This window comes from Lissotriton helveticus, chromosome 7, assembly GCF_964261635.1.
Source record: "Lissotriton helveticus chromosome 7, aLisHel1.1, whole genome shotgun sequence".
In the NCBI taxonomy this organism is placed as follows: Eukaryota; Metazoa; Chordata; class Amphibia; order Caudata; family Salamandridae; genus Lissotriton; species Lissotriton helveticus.
Genome location: NC_136068.1, coordinates 352,009,254 through 352,024,494, shown reverse-complemented (window position 1 = coordinate 352,024,494; position 15,241 = coordinate 352,009,254).

The window sequence follows — 15,241 nt, the reverse complement described above, 5'->3', positions numbered from 1 at the left end:
CAGCTGAATAGCGGAAGAGGCACAGTGTAGCAAAAGCGGGCGGAATGGCAACTGAAATGGTAAAGGGTCGCCCCACTACAGCGTGTCTTTAGGTGAAACGGATTGTGGGACAAGGTCAAGAATGGAAGAGTTACCAAAAGGCAAAAAGTTCCGCTTGATCCCGGGAGCCGGCCACCTATGTCGGGTGCGATCTCAGGCTACACCAGGAGAACACGACTTGGGGAGGGAGCCGGAGCCAAGCGCCCCCTCCGAGTCCGCGCCATCACACCGTCCCTCGGGGGCCTCCGTCAAGCGGTTCAGGGTGGCACCGCATTACATTGTTCACAAATGCAGTCACGTCCTCAAACAGTCCCCACTTTACTTTGACAATAGTGAAGCTGAAGCAAGTGCAAATAGGCTTCAGACAGTGTTACAAGCACTCCTCAAAACTTTGAACCATCAGAGTGCATGAGTTTCATGCTCGATCGATTGAGCTAGCCGGATCGGGCAACAAAAAGTATAAAATAGTTATGTAAATAGTTGTTTAATAAAATGTTTTACCCTGTTACTTTGCTGGTGTGTTGTATATATTTGTAATATTTGCATAGAGTTTATCGTTATTTTGGGCGGGGTGGGTGGCGGAGCCGAGCTGTATTGCAGCCATCATGGTGTGGAGTTCAGTTCATCTCAATAGTTTCGTGTTTGTCATGAGGGGTTGTTCCTAATGTTTCTATTTTAGCGAGGTCAAAAAGAGATCCCATTAGTGGCCGACTGATTTTTCTCGATTCCTTTTGTTTTTTTACACGATTTTTCGCTATCTGCAAAGACTAAACAGAGTATTGCGACTCTGTGCTTGTTTGTAAATAGAGAATGAACCAAAGAGAACCAATTCTAAAACAGTAAATGCTTGGATAACAATCAATCAAATGGAGAGAGAAGCAGGCACGACGGATTACAACGGGGGCAAAGGCCTGCGTTAACTACCCTTCACTATCTGCAAAGAGAGAGTACTCCTAATAGAAATGAGGGGGAGGGGGGGGGCAGCATTCAAAGCAGATCAGTGTGCATAAACACGAAAATGTTTTTACTTACCACGTACTTGACATTCGACAGCTTATGATATTTGCTATTAAAAAACCATTGAAATTCACTGAAAAAACCATAGGTTAGAGACCATATATAGTTAGGAATTAGCATTTAAAAAACCTTGAAAATTCACTGAAAAAACCATAGGTTATAGACCATATATAGTTAGGGCTTAGCATTTAAAAAACCTTATTTTACTCACACAAAACCATTGAAATTCCATATATAGTTAGTTGCACTAACTATATATCGCGCACCCGCAATCCACTGCTGATGATGTCACATATTACATCATTCATGACATGGTCAGTGACATCACTGATGACATCTCAAATGACATCACTGATGACATCTCAAATGACATCACTGATGACATCATCTAGTGTCTGTGTGTTTTTGTAAAGTTTAAATATGTTTTACATATTGAAGAATGAGTGGATGTATGGAAGACTGAGTGTGTGTGTGGCTGGCTGGGAGGTGTGTGACTCTGTGCATATCAATGTGTACTTGTATCAGTGATTGTATAAGAGAGTAAGTATGTGTTAGTATATGTGTGAAAAGTATGGTGTTCTGTGTTAAACTGTATAGATGAGGAAATCGAAGTGTGATTGATTCTTCACAGGACTGACTAGGTGTATGAGTGCATATGATAGTGTTGTAATAATGAGTGACTGTATGTATGAGTGATTGTATGGGTGAATGAGTGAATGTGTGTGTAGACGTAGGAATCAGTGAGTGCGTATGTAGTAACTGGTATTGGTGTGTCATGATGTCATCAGTGATGTCATTTGAGATGTCATCAGTGATGTCATCAGTGATGTCACTGACCATGTCATGAATGATGTAATATGTGACATCATCAGCAGTGGATTGCGGGTGCGCGATATATAGTTAGTGCAACTAACTATATATGGAATTTCAATGGTTTTGTGTGAGTAAAATAAGGTTTTTTAAATGCTAAGCCCTAACTATATATGGTCTATAACCTATGGTTTTTTCAGTGAATATATATATATATATATATATATATATATATATATATATATATATATATATATATATATATATATATATATATATATATATTCACTGAAAAAAAACAGGCTTCAGGGACGTTATAGTTAGCTGGTCATTTCACACGTACAAAACAATGGAAATTCCACGTTATAGTTAGTTCAGATAACTATAACTGGTGCCCCCGCAATACATTGCTCATGACATCACATATTACATCATTCATGGCATGGTCAGTGACATCACTGATGACATCACTGATGACATCATTCAGTGACTGTGTGTTTCTGTAAAGTTTAAATATGTTTTATATATGCAAGATGTATTGAAGAATGAATGGGTGTATAAGTGTCTGGATGGACGATTTAGCAGGTATGTGACTGATTGTATAAGTGAGTGATTAAACGTGTCTTACGGAATGCATTGGTTACTGACTAAACTGTGTGAATATCTGAATGTTTGTTGTTGTGTAAACTGCTACATGGGTTGGTTAATAGGTGCATGAGTGTCTATATGGGTTATTGTTTGTTTGCCTGAGTATTTGTATGGGATACTGAGTGTGGGTGTAGGTGGGTGGGAGGTGTGTGACTCTGTGCATAGATGTGTGAATGGTTGATTTAGTGGGTGTATGGGTTCAAGACTGCATATGGAAACAACAGAATGGGTGGGTGAGTCTCTAGATAAGTGTGTTGGTGAGTGAATGGAAGTCTCAGTGGTACATGTCCCAGTACCTACATATGTTAAAGGCAGCATATGTGAATAATGGTGTATATAAACAACTATATGTGAGAGTGAGTGATTTTGACAGTGGCTGTAGGGATGAGTGTGTACTTGTATCAGTGATTATATAACAGAGTAAGTATGCGTTACTATCTGTATGAATAAGTGAGGTGGTGTGTATATAATTGTATAGGTGAGTAAATGGTACTGTGATATATTCTTGGCATGACTAAGTGGGTGTGTGAGTAACTGCATGGATGAGTAGCGGTGTGTGATTGTCTGTATAGGTGTATGAGTGCATATGATAGTATTGTATTTATGAGTAACTGCGTGTATGAGTAATTGTATGGATGAATGCGTAGATGTGTGTTTAGATCTAGCAATCAGTGAGTTATCAGTTATGTCATCAGTCACTGACCATGCCATGAATGATGTAATATGTGACGTCATGAGCAAGGCATTGCAGGGGCGCGAGTTATAGTTACCTGGACTAACTCTAACGGTGGAATTTCTATGGTTTTGTACGTGTGCAATGTCCAGCTAACTATAACGCCCCTGAAACCTATGTTTTTTCAGTGAATTTCAATTATTTTTTTAATGCAAATTTCTAACTATAACCTCTGTAAAACCTATGTTTTTTTCAGTGAATTTCAAAGGTTTTTTAAATGCTAATTTCTAACTATAACGTTTGTAAAACCTAGTGTTTTTTCAGTGAATATATATATCGGCTCGCAGAGGGAGAGCTACGGTCCATCGGCTCACAAAGGAACAGCAGCATACTGGCTCACAGACGGACAGCTGTGGTCTGACTCGCAGAGTCAGAGCAATGGACCAACGGGCCTGCTTGCAGAGACACAGCTACGAGCTAACAGCCTAACTCGCAGAGTTAAAGCTGCGAGCCCGAGCTACAAGCCGGCGGGCTGACTCGCAGAGGAATAGCAACGGGCCGACGGGCCTGCTAGCAGAGACACACCTACGAACTAACCGGCTGGCTCACAGAAGTAGAGCTGCGGGCCCAACAGCTCGCTGGCGCACAGCTGCGAGCCGATGGACTGGTTTCTAAAGGCATAGCCTCGAGCCGCAATTGGTTCTGACCATAATATAACACAGAAACATCATCCTGTACAATATCAACAACAAACAAAGCAATGTTGTGTAATGGCAGTTATTTACTCTTGAATAATGAAGAATGCTGCAGCATCTTAAAAGGTATTTCATATATTGTGACTGTGTCACAACGTGTAGTTTGCTGTAAAAACGTGCTGTTTCCTCCCTCACAGGTGAGTTTCGATACCTCGATTTGGCCTTGCATTCCGACCTTGAAGGCAGAGTTCAACAAGCTGAGCTGAATAAGAGCCTTATTGTCCCAGAAAGAAGTTTCTTTCACTTCTGCCCTTCAGACTTATGTCCTGCAGGTGGCCAACACGACAACAGAAGTTCATAATCTTTTAAACACTGATCTCCCACAACATTTTGGTGAACTAATTCATTCTGTTTTCAATGCTTCGCATACAACAGGGTTGCCGCATTTTTTTTCGCTCATGAGATCTGGCCTTGTAACATGTTTTCAAACTATTTTTGGTGTGAAGAAATGATAACTCTAATTTAAAAAATCAAGGACTACAACATTCCATTTGAACAATGGCAAACTATTTACTCATTGAGAAATGATGACTCAATAATAATAAAGCCACTGATAAGGGTGGAAACATTGTTGTTTTTCCTCGTGAGCATTATGTTGCAGAATCCTTGAGCCAACTTGAAGACAAAGATTGCTAAGTGCCAACAAACAAAACTGTTTACATAAACTGTATTAAGACTTTCCATCAACTTCTAATGGCATGGAGGAAGGAGGGTATGATTGACACAGACAAATATAATTTTTTACACTGTGAATATCCTGTAATCCTCACTTTCTATCACCTCCCCAAAAATCACAAAAATGCCATTAGACCACCATGTAAACATATTATTGCTTCTATCAATAGTCTGTTAGAGAATTGTTCCACCTATATAGACTCCTTTTTGGCACTGTGAGTCAGAGATCTCAGTTCTTATGTCAAGGGCACTGGTGATCTTTTGAGAATCATTGAGGGTGTTAGTTGGGAGGAAGATATGCTTCTCATAACATTAGACATCACCACCCTCTACACCTGCATTATTCATAAGGATGGTGTGGAGGCTATCACATGGTTTCTCAACAGGCGACCCCTGAAGTAAATGAAACATAATGAGATGCTGTTGGCAATGCTCACTTTTTGTCTTGAAAACATCTTCATCTTTTCAGACCAACATTACAAACAACAGCACGGAACAGCGATGGGCACATGTTTCGCCCCCAGCTATGCAAATCTTTTCATTGGCTGATGGGCGAAGCGTGGCCTGGAGGCATGTACCTGAATGATGGATGGATCATATCATATTATGGGCCCGCTACCTTGATGACCTGTTCATCATGTGGAAGGGCACCCGTCTCGCTGCCGAAGAATATGTAGCCTTCCTTAATTGTAACAACCTAAACTTACAATTCAGTGGCCATATCAGCAACACCAGTGTCTACTATCTAGATGTAGAGGTCTACATAGAGAACTCTAGAATTCTGACCCGCTTATACAGAAAACCTACAGCAGGAAATGCTGTGTTTCATGCTAGGAGTCCCTATCCGAGGAGTATGATTAACAACATCCCTTATGGGGAACTCCACCAGAGAGTACGAAAAGGCAAGAGAAGAGGACTTTCAGATGTTTGAGAACAGAGGATATTCCCCTAATATTTTACATCAGGCATCTCTTAAAACGGAAAAAATAGATAGACTTCAATTACTGATTCCGAAGACCCATGAGTCTGAAATTGCACCCACGGTCACTCCAGCCAGAATGATCACGGGTTACAATGTCAAATCTCCAGAAGTGATCCAAATATACCCAAAAACCATCTGGCATATCCTTCAAACTGACACTATTCTCAAAAGAGTGATTCCAGTGTATCCATTGATAACATATAGGTGCAGTAAATCTGTAGGCGATCACCTAGTGCATAGCCATCTTAGGTCACCTGCACAACAAACAACAAAGGTGAGAGGATTTTTTCCATCCCTGAATTGCAAGGCGTGTAAACATAGCCATAAAGTACTAGATTACAACAATCTGGAAAGTGGTACAATGATAAGAAAAACAAGAAACATCAATCAACTTTTGAATTGCAATTCTGAATTTAATGTATATGTTTTGGAATGTCCCTGTCCAAAGAAGTATGTGGGCAGCACTATCCATCCAGCCACAAAATGTATACTGGTACATATGCGAGCCATCACTAAGAAAGATCAGACTTATTCGATGGCTGGTCATTTCGAACAAATGCACAAAATTGACTGCAATTTATTACAGTTTTTCTGTATTGGTCAGGTCCCTAAGAACGAAAGAGTGGGTAACAGGACTAGAGCATTAAGGGCTCTAGAATCCAAACACATAATTGATTTACAAACTAGAGCCCCTCTAGGCCTCAACATCGATGAGGAATTATGAGCTCATTTGGAATAAGTTTGCAGTACTACATTGATCCTGTCTGCCCCTGTTTTCCTCCTACTGTTCCTCTATCAGCAATAGGATACTCTTCAGAGTAGTCCATTTCCTAACTACAACTATGTTAATTAATTACTTCCAGGCCCCATTCCTCTTTACTCATTCCGTCATACACATTTGCCCATTCATGGCGCAATTGTGGTAACTTGTTAGTACTCTCAGTGGTGTACAAAGCGGCAATTAATTCATGATATCAAAAAGTGAGAGGCAACAACCTCTTTTATAAGTTGCTTTCTCAATATTAAACTTTTCATAGGATAAATGTTCGCATCAAAAGCTTAAATAATTATCAGATATCTTAACTATGAAATGTGTTTTAACCACTTATCTATTGTATATATTAGTATATAATAATGGAGTACCGATCATGCATTGACGTGCTTATGTCTGGAACAGGTTCAAAGAAGGCCCCCATGTATTCTACATCGAGTAGTAACTTTATTAAACCATCTTCTATCTTTATGTTTTTAAATCAAGTACCACACAATTTTTGCACTTTAAAATGGTGTCTTACACTTGGTTACACTGACATTGAGAAAGGCAGATTGCCAAAACGCGTCTGTCAGTGCGCAGGGGGGTGGGAGGGGTGGGGGGGGGTTGCATGAATAAATGACATCTGAAGCAAGGACCTGTGGGTGCTCTCCTATTTACGCTGACCGGATCGTTGGACGAGTAGAGAAATATATAGATATATAGCTATAGATATATAGATATAAAATTATCCATAAGTAATAACTTCAGTTGTTAAGCAGAACTAAAGAATTTCTATATATTTTAGGAATAGATACTAAGTCTAACTGTGTGCCAATAGCCTTGTACTGAATAACCTCCCTGCTCACAAATATTCACACAACTTCAACAGGTATGCACAGTGTTTCGAAAAAAGGAGGTATGGGATCTCTCAAGAAAGGCCTGAGACCAGGGTAAAGGGAGGGTCCAAATAAAGAAAACGGAGCTATGCATCTCATGATTCAAATCGCAGCTCACACCTAATGTTGCACCATAAATGTTTTAAAAAATATGCAATCTAGCTCTGTTTCCTCTATTTACTTCACTCCTCTTACCTCTTCAGAACCTTCAACCAGAAGTATTCATGACAACGCATGGCAGCACCAGGATACCCTGGCGGGTGCTAGTGCGCTTTACAAATACATATCATATAACGATGACACGCCTGATCCCCCATGGCTTTTGCTCATTGATTTCTAATAAAGGAGGTTGAGGGGTACAGAAGGTGCGCATAAGCACATCATTTGTAACAGAACTGTTAATATCACTCACCCGTTCAGCATTGTATCAACAATGTCCTCACAATTCAGAGATTTATTTGTACCCACTATATCTAGTGAGATCAGAGAGACCATTCAGTGCAGTTTCTACTCACACCTAATAGATGCGTGTCCTATCAGCTCTTATCTTTAGAAGCTCTTGTTAATCCTAGGAGATAGGATGTTTCCTTAACTAAATTTACCAGTCCAAATGTATTGCAAAAATAATGTGAACATAACTCGAAACATAGGCCCTTTCTGGTTTCATATCGAGGAGTAGCTTCTCCTTATTCAGTTCGTAAAACTGCCATTGATAGAGAAACTCTTGGTTTGTATATACTCAGTTATGCCTAAAACTATACAATAAGCCTATTTCATATATGATACACATACTGAATCAATTCCTTGGAATCAGACTCAAAAATATTTTGCATTTTTGATGTACTCACAAGTAAAGCAAATCTCCTCCTGTCTTTCATATGGTTGTAACAAAACAGCCTCCTCCTGTTTTTTTGGTACTAAATTCGACACAATAAGGACTTAATTGAAAGTTCCCTGATGTTCTGGCTGGGATTATCCTGTGAGATAATGAGGATTACATGTGTGTGGAATAGCAGCTGAACTCGGGAATGTGAGGTACATTTCTGTGTGTTTTCCCACTTCTGGGGGAAATAAATGCCCCAAGTCTGCAAACATTTAGGACCTTATTTATAAGTACTTGCGTCAGTTTTGCGCTGCTATTGCGTCACTTTTTGTGACGCAACGGCAGCGTAAAAAATGCTCCATGTTGCGTCATATTTACAAAGTGACGCATCTAGGTAGATGCGTCACTTTCTAAACCCCTGCGCCACATTATACCTGCGCCAGGCATAATGGATGCAGGGTGGGCGTTCTGACGCAAGTAAGCCTTGTAGAAGTGAAATCTATGAGATTTCACTGCACCACTTTTAGGATGCAAATGCGTCAATATCTTACACCTGCCTCACAGACTTACGCAGGCACATTGAAATGGGACTTGCCTAAGTTAAATGACTCATTGCTGAAGTGGCAACACTTTTGTGACACACTCTGGCAATGCGTCATTTTTGCGCCTACAGATATGTCAGAAATAGTGACGCATCTGTAACTCCTTGCGACATGATGCGTCATATTATAAATATGACGCATCCAGCTTGTCGCAAGGAGGGCGCAATGAAATGTGACGCATCGCTGTTTTCATGCAGCAATACGTCACTTTTCATAAGTGAGGCCCTTAGCTTGTAGCAAGTGGTACATTTTGTAGGAGCTTTTCTGGGCTATGGTGGGGGATCAGAGGGGATTTTCATTTCAGTTGGGGAGAGCTTTTTCCACTCCCCTTATGCTGTAATAATCAGGGGATGGGGGGACAACGCGGCTGAGCTGCCAGCAAATCCCCCCCCCCCCGAGTTCCAGAGGGAAGACTGTGCCTGATGCCTCCATGCCTGGAATTATCGGGACAAGACACCCCGAGAATGATGTAGCTGCGTGAATGGCGAACATCTCCAAAGCTCCTGCTCCTACTAAGATACTGCTCCAGAAAACTCATAAAGGAAACCTAAATATTCAAATATTTTTTTTTCTAATTTCAGCATAAATTACTTCTGGGTGGAACCTGGAATTAGGACAAAGAAGAAACATAAGAAGGAGTAATGAACTGATGTGAATTGCATCTACTAATATGTACCGTCTCAAGGACCGGGGAAAGTTCATGTTGTGTTTGACTTTGGGTTAAAGTCAACCATGGAGGAACTGCAGATTTAGGGGCCAATTACAAGTCGGTGGACAGGTACCCCCTACAACCAGGAGGGATACTGCTGTGCCTTATCGCAACTTGTCCACTTTTCCTGTGCCAGGGAACACCAAGTCCACTTTTATCATTCAGATTTGAACTTGAGAAAATCAACAGTGGGGCTGGGTAATATCACATGTGAGAATGCAGAGGCACAGCTCGGTCCCCACCCGAGCCCCATAAACAACAAGGAAGAGCATGAAATATTCCCACAGCTGGTCCTGAGCCTGCCCTGGCCCCATACACTGTCAACATCATACTACAGTGATTCCCCCTCCCAATTACTACTTACCTAAGGCAAATTGTAAATGTCAATGCAAAAGAGCCCGCAACTCAGGCCAGGTTTCAACTCCTCATTCACAGCACCAGTTGAGGGAGGGACTGTAAACCCCCAGAATGGAGCGTTGCCTTGGATTCATTGTATTTGAACCTTTAAAATTAGTGAAATCATATGATAGGTTTGTGCTGTGGGGTGTACATAAACGCTATTAAAAGAAGAATAAGAAGAGATTGTACAAATTAGGGACGAGGCTGGGCTCGTATTAGTGCAGGGGGTCAGAATACAGAGTTAGGCATTATTTTCTTTGATGGAGCGAGGTGGCAAACACACAATTTTGTTTACCCCTCTCAAAGTTAATGTCCCATAACGTTAATATTTACTAATTGTATGTTTTGTGAAATTAACCAACCATAGAGTAAGATGCACACATTATTTTATTATTATACACGGGAATACTAACTTTGCTTGCATGTTGCAATAAAGACTAGCTAATATGTATTGTTATTGTGTTGTGAATTAATGAACAGCTTAAATATAAACAAAATGCAATTAAAATGTGCTCATTGTCTTCGTTTGTGTTGTGGAGAGATCGAAATTGTAAGTATAAAACGCATTTATGTGGCTTATTTGCTAGGTAACAATTAATGGGGAAACATTAGTAAGGTGGGAGGTAAACAGAACGGGTTTAAATTCAATAATTAACATGAATTTGTGTTTGTTTCTATGATAGTTCCAAAAGTGGCTTCTGAGGCCTAGTTAAAATGGACGCTCGGGTAAACAATGAGCAAGAGCTGAACAGCGCAGGCGCGCCAAAACCTGCAAGTCAGAGTGAACTGCCTGTGCTCGATGAGGTTCAAGGCTGCCTTAGCCCGGAACCTAGGATGAGTGCCAATCATGGAAGCTTGGACGTTGTGATCATGGGTAAGGGTGCCGATGTATCTACTAGAAGAAATAGTAACGCTATGGACTGTCTTAAAACAAAGACCCTTTATTTTTCTGCTGAACCATCGAGAAAATGATGTTGTAATGTTGAGATGATGCTCACCCACCCCGAAATTGTCCAATGAGAGTTTGAATAAGAAATGACAGTTGCTTTTTAGATAGATTAAGTTATTAAATTAGGGTATAAAACCCCTTGGATTTGACTAGAAGGGGTCGCTTTTCTGATTTCTACTGGAGATGCTGCCCGATTGCTGACCGATTCCTGGATGTAAGACTTTAATGCTTTTTACCTGTTTGCTTTACAGGACTGGAGGATAAGAAGAGGGTGTTAGTTAGGGATGTTAGGAGAGAATGAATTTGGAACTATCTGTTCTTTGCTAAACTTTAACTGTTTTCTAAAATAAAGCGATTTTCTTGAGTTCTAAATAAAATGATCATTTTGAAATAAAGTTTAAGATTTTACTGAATAAAGAATTTACTAATGCATAAATGGCAGACATAATAAAGTTTTGCTAATAATAAAATTGGGAAAATGGAATTTTAAAAGCTGGTCTTGTGATTTTCCTACGCCTAATTTTCATTCTAGCAGATCCATTGCCACTATGGTGGTGTGTCTGAATAATTAAAAGTTTGAATAAAACCATGGTAAAGTGTAATAATCTGCAGGTGTAAATAATAAATAGTTAAATAGGTTTAGACGCTCCACCAAATGTTACAGCATTTCTCCATTGCGATTCACCAAAGCCTTGAAGCCAAGTGTAAGTGAACGGGGTAAATGCGCAGTGTTATGGGCCCCACTGATGCATGATTTGTGAGTTTTAAGGTTTCAGGGAAATGGTGAGTATTGATTAGAAATGATTTCTGGAGCCGCGCTGTAGCAGTTATATCTTGATAGCAGAGTAGTGGTAGCTAAGGAAATTAGCTAGGGTTATGTATAAATTACTATATACAATTTGATGTACAGAATTATGACGAACATCTGTTGAGTTTGTATTACGTTATATGTAGTTTTGGAAAGGCTTCCAAGTGTTGGGTGAAGCCAGTGCCTCTGTCTGCAGGTGGGGGAAGTGTGGCTAGGTAAAGTCGCACAGTGAATTAGTCTGTTTCAAAAAAAAGAGTGTTGCCGAATACTGCGGTGGTATCGTCGTATATCACTGTTTAGGGACCTTAGGTGTGAAAGGATAAATGTATAGTGAGGACAGTCTATGAAATCTCAGCCTTCAAGCATAGGGATCATTTTGTGCATCCTGATTAAAACGTACTGCTGGGAGAGTAGTAGGACTCAACCCGAGCTTGAAAGAAGGGTAAAGGAGTGGTGTCTACTTTACCAGCGATAGAGGAATTTTGTGGTATGTTAGATGGATGCGCTGCCTACTGGTAACACAGAGTTCATGTGTATATGACTAGGGTTTTTCGTATGAACGTGTGTAAATGAAATTGCAATACGCGTTCAAGTGAAACTCTGGGATTGTCTCTAAGGAGGTGAAAAAGATCTCTGTATGTGCTTTCCTGGAGAAACAAGTTCGTTATTGCCTGATAGAAGGGTAAGGCCAGTAGTGTTGCTTTATCGACGAGTCTAAAAATTCTGAGGAGATAAGCGTCGTCTACTCCGGTTACAGAATACTTGTGTGAATGAAGATTCTATCACTTTATTAGTGAAACAGATTAGTGGAATTGTTTTGTGTAAGTTACTAACTGATTTTGTAAAATATCTTGTAAATACGGCTTCTTGAAAAAAACCCTGTAAAGGAGGGGTCAGTATATGCTGCAGAAGCCGGTGCGCTGGTGACGTCAAAAGTGTCGCGCTGGGATCGGTCCGTGTGACCAAGACAGAGTAGGAGCTGATTGGTTCATCACAGAAAGCAGCAAAGGCTATTGGTTAAGCACTAAAGTGACGTATCGTGTTCTAACTGGTGCATTAGTGCGAACCGCGCTGTGATAGGTTGGTGTTACGGAATCAGCAACAGAAGAGTACGCAATCTTTGGAAAACAGGAAAGTTTACAGAACATGTCATACTACTATTATGATGATAAGACGAAACCTTCATGGTTTAAAAGGCTGAAAAACATGTTTGTAAAAGACAAAGAGGTAGTTACGAGAGAGGGAAAAATACTTCCTTCACCGAAAACGCCTGCTTCCAATATGATGACGAAATATGGTTACCATACGTGTGTTTGGTTGGAAAATTGGGTACACTATACCAAGGATGATGGTGTGTTAGCTTCTCCGGAAGGAGGATCATTTGATTTGGCTATTCTGAGGAATTTGAGAGACAAAATGATGAAACTTGAACCGAGACCCATACCAACTCAATTTGAAGCATTAGTTGAGTGGGAAGATGAGATGCATCAAATGGAGAGTGAGAGGTTGAGTAGGCATCTTAGACCAAGAGGTAGAGGTAGAGATTTGTGGGGGGAAACACATGAGACTAGAATGCGAAGATGGAGGGATGGAAGTATGTGCGAGGGCATGTATCCCGTCAGATTGGTAGAAGAATATGAGGGACGAAAAAGTACAGAGAAGAAAAAGAATACAGAATTAGGAAATCAAAGCTATGGTGAAAGTGAATCCGAGGATGCTGTTTTAGAAGAAATATTAAATAGGAGACCAACCCCATATCAACCAAGTTCTTTATGGACTACCCCAAATGCCCTGATGGTAGAAGAAAGAGTTAATGAAACGCCAAGACAACCATCAAAATTTAGAGATTTTCCTGAAAGAGTAGAAACAAGATATGTCCCGAGTACACCGATAGGAGAAGCTAGAATTACAGGAACCCCTGTACAAAGTAATGATTCACACAGAATTGTGCTAAGCGCGGAAAGACGAAGTAATGAACAGCCAAATATGTTGGATTATGAGCGTTCTACACATGAATTGATTCAAAACCTTACTAAAAATATGGAAGCTGTAACTGTACCAGTAACAATAGGACCTGTGATACCAGTATTTGAAGATCAGAAAATAAAAGAGCCAAGATTAACCATTCCATTACAACAAAGTCTACAGAGAGCAAAAGAAAGTACTTGTCCTGATTTATCAGAAATAAGGCAGAATTTAAGTGTAAATCCACCAGAGTTAACTTTTAATCAAAATTTGTCATGCAGATACCCGACAGGAGCAGAATCTGACTCTGCTACTCCAGAGAGAAGTGCATATAAAGTAGATTTAACGCAGACACCCATGGGACCATCAGAAAAAGAGTTGAGTGAATGGATAAAAACGTTAAAATTAAAAGAGCAGGAATCAAAAGTGTTGGATGTGGCTAAATTAAAAGTAGACATGGAAGAATTAATAATTGGGACAGACAGATTAAAAACTTACCAGGATGATGAGCTCATGTTTTTATGTAAAAGCATAACATGGAGAGCTAAGACAATGTACGATCAATTAGAAGAAGTGGCAAGTGAATGTGGAATAGAATTTTCCAAAATAAAATCATTGCAGAAAACTTATCGAGAACATTTTGCAGAAAGAGACATTGAAAATATGAATACTGCAGGAAGACAAGTTCAGATAAAAGATTTGATTGTGTTGTTGCGCAAATGGGGTGATGTAGGTAAATGGAGAGTCAAGTGGGCAAAGAAGAAAATAGTGATAAGTCTACCTTAGCTTTCCCCATTAGAGAAAAGGGAAAAGTGGCAACTGAATTCCCTATGAGAGAAATTCCTGGAGGAGGATATGTGCATGTGCCTTGGAGTAGACAAGATATATTGTCATTTACAAATGATTTCCCCAGACTAAGAGAAAAACCAGTAGAGTGGTATAGACAAGTTGACAGATTTGTAAAAGTGTCAAAGGTATTGTGGATTGATTTAGATGGATTATTTGACATAGTGGTGCCAACAGATGTATGGACAGAATGTAAAATATCTGTGGATTGGCCAAGGGAGGAGTATCCCAGAGGTGAGAAAACGGGAGCTCCATCACCAGATGTGATGAGGAAGTACGAACAAGTGATAGTATGGTTGAAAAACAAAATACCTCCAAAAGAAACTGATTGGGTAAAGATAGACAGAACTACCCAGGAGCCAAAGGAAACTGTGCATTCATTTTATGAAAGGTTGTTGTTGGTTTTCAAACAGTATAGTGGTTATGAGGAATTAAATGAAAAAGACATGAACCATTTTGTATATAGATTTGTGTATGGATTAAGACCAGAAATTTCAGGCATGATTAGACATAGCATGATGGATTGGCAGTCGAGTTCAGTAGATAAGGTATTGAGACAAGCAAAATATTGTAGTAAGGAGATTGATGCAAAACAAAAGAAGCTAAAAGAGAAAGCCATGTGGGCACAAGTAAAAGTAGCAGAGCAACAAGTAGCACAGATGGAGAATAAGAATGTAGGGGATCAAGGTGGGTTTAAAGGCAAACCTAAATTGGTAGGGAATATTGATAAATTAAAAAAGAAAATGCCATGTTTCTACTGCGGCAAGATAGGGCATTGGAAACGAGAGTGTAAATGTCTGCCTAGAGTTAATGGTGAACATACATCATTGAATCCGCAGGTGCAGTTTGCGGTAAATCAGCAGCAACCGCAACAAAAGCAGATAGCAAATC